The sequence below is a fragment of the Nyctereutes procyonoides genome, unplaced genomic scaffold, assembly GCF_905146905.1.
Source record: "Nyctereutes procyonoides isolate TBG_1078 unplaced genomic scaffold, NYPRO_anot_genome, whole genome shotgun sequence".
In the NCBI taxonomy this organism is placed as follows: Eukaryota; Metazoa; Chordata; class Mammalia; order Carnivora; family Canidae; genus Nyctereutes; species Nyctereutes procyonoides.
In genome coordinates, this window is record NW_026575034.1 from 56,854 (window position 1) to 62,819 (window position 5,966).

Genomic DNA, 5,966 nt, shown 5'->3' on the forward strand with positions numbered 1-5,966 from the left:
CTAGGATTTTTATGGTTTCAGCTCTCATAGACTTAAGTGTTTAATCCATTTTGAGTTTATTTTTGTGTATGGTATTAGAGAAAGTGGTCTAGTTTCATTCTTTTTTTTTACATGTAGCTGTCCAGTCTTCCCAACATCATTTATTGAAGAAACTGTCTTTTCCTCATTTGTATATTATTACCTCCTTTGTCACTGGTCAACCAAATTGACCATAGAAATGTAGGTTTTCTTTCTGGGCTGTATACTGTTCAATTGATCTATATGTCTGCTTTTGTGCCAGGACCATACTGTCTTGATTACTATAGCTTTGTAGTGTATCTTGAAGTCTGGGGTTTTTATACCTCCAGTTTTGTTCTTCTTTGTCAAGAACTTTAACTTTTTTCCCCCTTTGGTTATTCAGGGTCTATGTGGTTCCATACAAATTTAGGGTTATTTGTTCTATTTCTATGAAAAATGCTGTTAGTATTTTGATGGGTATTACATTGAGCTGAGATATGGAAGCAACCTAATGACCCATAGATAGGTGGGTAGATAAAGAAGATATGTATGTGTACACACAAAATGGAATATTATGAAGCCATAAACAATGAGATGCAATCTTGCCATTTGCAACAACATGGATAGACCTAGACGATATTATACTAAGTGAAATAAGAGTGAGAAAGACAAATACCAAATGATTTCTTTTCTTTTAAGATTTTATTTATTTATTCATGAGACACACACACACACAAAGAGAGAGACAGAGAGAGAGAGAGACAGAGACAGAGAGACAGAGAGAGGCAGAGATACAGGCAGAGGGAGAAGCAGGCTCCATGCAGGGAGCCCAACGTGGGACTTGATCCCAGGTCTCCAGGTTCATGCCCTGGGCCGAAGGCGGCGCTAAACCACTGAGCCACCCAGGCTGCCCAATACCAAATGATTTCACTCAAATGTAGAATCTAAAAAACAAAATGAATAAACTGAATGGTTGCAGTTCAAAGCTGAATCAGACCTATAAATACAGAGAATAAACTGGTGGTTGCAAGAAGGAAGGGGGTGAGGGGCTGGGAAATGAGTGAAAGAGAGTGAGACATATAGACTTCCAGTACGGAATGAATAAGTCTTGGAAGTATAAGCCATTGCATAGGGAATATAGTCAATGATATTTTAAAATAATGTTGTATGGTAACTGATGGTAGCTACGCTTGTGGTGAGCAAAGCATAATGTATAGAGAAGCTGAATCACTATGTTGTGTGCATGAAACAAACATTACAATGTGTATCAACTCTACTCAAAAGAATTTTAAAAATCAATAAATGTATTATATCCATATATGGTGAAAGAGGGGGGAAATCTATGGAAGTATTTTGTTTTGCTCTGTTTTTTAAAAAAATATTTTATTTTTTTGAAAGAGGATAAGAGAAAGAGAGAGAGCAAGTGCGGGAGGTGGGGGGTAGAGCCAGAAGGAGAAGTAGACTCCTTGCTAAGCAGGCAACCTGATGTGGGGCTGAATCCCAAGATCCCAGGATTATGACTTGAGCTGAAGGCAGATGCTTAATCTACTGGGCCACTCAGGTGCCTGCTTGTTTTTTTTTTTTTTTTCATAATGAGGGAAGACAGCAAGAGAGAGAAATAAAGGAGATATAAAATAAAAGGGAGGCTATGGGAAAAATCCGAAAGATGAATGATGGAGATTGGGGATGACAGCTATGTACCAGCAATGAAGGGTGAGTAGGCTGGGTTTCACCAGCAGAAACTCCTTCAAAATGATAACATTGATATTATTTATAATATGAATCAGTGTATAAAGGGATTTAGAAAACTGGAGATGTTTGGGGTTGAAAAGGAAAAAAAAAAGAAAGAGAAAAAGCATACAGGAGAGAAGAAAAGGAACACCATTCCAGGGGGGGATGGGAAACATTATGCAGGAGAAAGAATAAGTGACTCTGTTCTGATGGCATATGTGGTCATAAAGATATAACACATGTCTCTCTGCCCGAATTATGGGCTTTATAGAGATGAGGGGGGATGGAGAACATTTATGTGTGTCATCATGGTTGGGAGTTGGAGAGAGGAAAGAGAGTTAAATTTTGATCTTCACAATGAGAAGATCAGTGCTTCTCAACTTTTTTCACATAAAGGCATTCATAAAAAGATGATATTTGTCTGGTGCATGGCTGAGTTAGAAATATTTAGAGTTCCAAATGGATATTCTTGTTACTCAAGATAATTTTGTATGACTAGTTTATTTTTAAAACCATCTGACTACTGGTAACTGATTATTGGTATCCCAGAAAAAGATTACATTGGTTGCACGTGTAACAAAGCAAGCTAATATATCAAAAGGAAAAATAATACATCAAAATATATTTATTACCCTTTCTTCTTCCTTTATTGCACATCAGAGATGTGATCAGAAGAATTACGGCACCCAAGAAAATTTCATGCTCTAATTCCCAGGACTGTGAATATGATAACACACTCTTGAAGAGTTTACTTTGAACTTTACTAATATTACTTCTAAGTAGGGAGATCATCCTGGATTATTTGAGTGGGCCCAGGGTAATCATGGGATCCCTTAGAACTAGAAGCAGAAGTTTGAGAAGGATTTGACAAATTATCATTGGGTTGGGAGATGCAGTGGGAGGCCACATGAGAAGAAATGGAGGTGACTTCTAGGAGCAGAGAGCAGCCTCCAGCAAGGAAACAGGGTTCTTTAACCTCAACTATAAGGAACTTGGTTCTTCCAACAATAAATTATCTTGGAAGAGGATCCCAAGCCTCAGAAGCATCAACCTTGCCAGTACTCTGATTTTAACTGAGAGGGAATAAATCTGTGCTGTTTTAAGCAGCTACATTTGTGGTAATTCATTACACAGCAACAGCTAATACAAAGGAATAAAGGTAAGATTCTTACCATTTAAACAAGATTTTTTGCTTTAGTGGTTCTATTACTCAGAGTAGGTTAACTTCTATACAAAAATTCCGTGCTTTCCTTGGCCTAGTACCATAAAAGTTTTCTCTCTTAGGTCACAATCCAACTGAATGTTCAGCAATGGATTTAATCTACTGTATTTACTAAGGCCCAGTTCTCTACACATCTCAGCATCTTCTGGGCTCTAGATTCTCTGCATCTGGCCAGTACAGAAGGAACAGAGATTATTAGAAAGATACAGGAGTTTAAGGGGCCAAGCCTCACCTCACCAACATCCCATTGGTAGTCACCTTCTAGCCCCTCTGATCCTTCTCACCTACTGTAATCCTTAAGTTGGAGATTTAATATATCAAATGAAGGTGTACTTGTGAGCAGTCAGCTCATTTCCCCCCACAGTATATACAAGGTAGCATCCAAAAATCAACTTTTCCCAGTTTTACTCCTAAGTTAGCAGTAAGTTTAAAAGAAAATAGGTTGCCTTTAAATAAATCATAAATGCTCTGGCTCCCTCTAGTCTCTATTTTTTTTAAAAAAATATTTATTCATGAGATACACAGAGGGAGAGAGAGGGGCAGAGACACAGGCAGAGGGAGAAGCAGGCTCCATGCAGGAAGCCCGACGTGGGACTCGATCCCCGGTCTTCAGGATCACACCCTGGGCTGAAGGCGGCACTAAACCCCTGAGCCACCTAGGCCGCCCTCCCTCTAGTCTCCTTCACCTTGTTTTATAAGCAGCTACCTCATTTACATTCGTTTATTGGCTCCTAAATACATTTGATTCATCCGCTCTAGACCCAAACTCATTGGTGGGACAGTGCAAGGTATCTCAAAAAGGGGAGGTAACGGGGGAGAATTGCCTTTGGAAAAGCAGAGAAAAGGGGAATTCCTGCGTTGTAAAGGTGCCTGTGGGCTCAGGGGACATTAGGGGCTTCTGACTTGCTCCCTAGCATTCTCAGTGGGATGGAAAAAACTCAGAGAGGATGATTTTTAACTTTCTTAAATTTTCACATTGTAAGTCCAGCACCTAGGAACTGTATTTTTTGCAATTTTGGAAGAAAATCCTGTATTCCAAGTGTGGTACAGGAGCGTCAAATTCACAGGGCACTTAGAGTCTAATAGAACTGAGTTTCTCAGCGCTCTTTGGTGTGGACTGGCCAATGATGACAGGAATCACCTCTCCAATGGCTTACACTGTTTTAAGACTACAAGACCCTCTGCATGGGTGCATCAGTGTGTTCATGTGTGAGTCTGTTGGATGGGTATGGAGAAAAATGGGAAGAACTGACTGCGTGGGTTGGATTCTCAAAGAATATGATTAAGAGTTGCAAATATCTATTTCCTGAACACCTGCATTTGTGGGCTGAAAGTTAAACACCTCATATAAGCACCATATAATATATGCTAATCTAGCTGAAGCAAATGGGGGAATTAGTATTATTCAGAGTGATTTGAATACAAAGTAGCAACGGTTTAGGAGCTGAAGGCCAACTCAGGTAAGGACCCTACCAAGGTTGAACCAGCTTGGGAAGCTCAGGCAGCTGACCTTACTACGGAGGCAAAGGCAACAAGGATTGCTCGTCTCTCTGTCTCCATGTCTCATTATTCTACCACAGATAAGTTCCCTCACCTGTAGATGGAGAGATTATGCTTTTAAAAATGATTGAGTGCTTATTCAAAGTGAGCCTTTGTATGGAATTCTGCTGAAGACATAGCTATGACACTGTCTGGGGTTATTCACAAGGATATGAGATAATTATGTGATGTGTGTATATGATTTCAAAAAAGGAGTAAGTTGGAGAAAATCCTGGAAATACTTATTTTAGACTTTTTGAAATGGGAAGAAAATTGCAGAAGCCAATAAGAGTGAAGATTGCAGAGAGGAGGGCTGGTTTACAACTCCAAATGTATCCAAGAAATTGAGGAGAAAGAGGATTGAAAAAAGTTATTAGCCTTGGAGTATGCAGGGTAACTCATGGCTTTTGACCACAGACCTTACTATTAAAGGTCAATTTCCTTTGACCACTGAGGTCATAGAATTGATAAATTACAAGTGAGTGCAGACATTTGGAAGTAGAACTTCACTCAATATATCACAGTTTGTCATACTTTGTTATGACATTTTCATCTCTGCCATTCCCTGCCTCCTACCTTCCTGTCCCTAAGTATGTTTCGTTCTCTTCCTATATACATTCTGGGCTCATTGCCACATTATATCTCATTAATAACTGGACAAACAGATTATACATATCCTGAACACAGATTTGTGGAGAGAGGAGTAAATTGGATGATTGGAAACAGCAAAGCAGGGGAAGGTGGGATTGATTTTTACTTCTGACTCTTGGTTCTTGAACCCTTAAAGAACCTACATAGATTTCTTCCTGTTTGACTTACTAAGCCCCTGTAATACACAGAGGAGGAGGGAAGGAGGATTAGCACCATAGAAAAGTAGGTCCATTAAATATTAAGCTGTACAACAGAAATAGGCTCATCAATAGAGAACTGGTCATTGGCAGGGGTTGGCAAAGTAGGTGAAGGGGATTAAGAGGTACAGACTTTTACTTTTACAATAAAGTCGTGGAGATGAAAAGTGCATCACAGGGAGTATAGTCAATTATACTGCCAATAACTTTGTATGGTGACCGATGGTAATCACACTTACCGTGGTGAGCATTTCATAATGTATATAATTGCAGATCACTGTTGTATACCTACAACTAATAGTGTTATATGTCAACTATACTTCAACAAAAAAATCATTAAGCTGTAAAATGAATTGGTGATCACACATTGAAACACTAACACTGATAACAAAGTTTAAATATGAACTACTTCTTCAAACTCAGAAAGTTCTGATACAGCATTAATATTAGCTACCATTTTATTTTAATTAAGGACAAATCCTTTGAGTGTTATGCATGGCCTTTGTTTTCTGCTGAGTGAAAAAGGTAGCAGCTATGCTTGAGAACATAGGTTGGAGGAGACTATATTGTTTTTCCTTATTTTGTTTTCATAATTGGGAGCAGTATGGCATTTGGGTAGATTATGCACG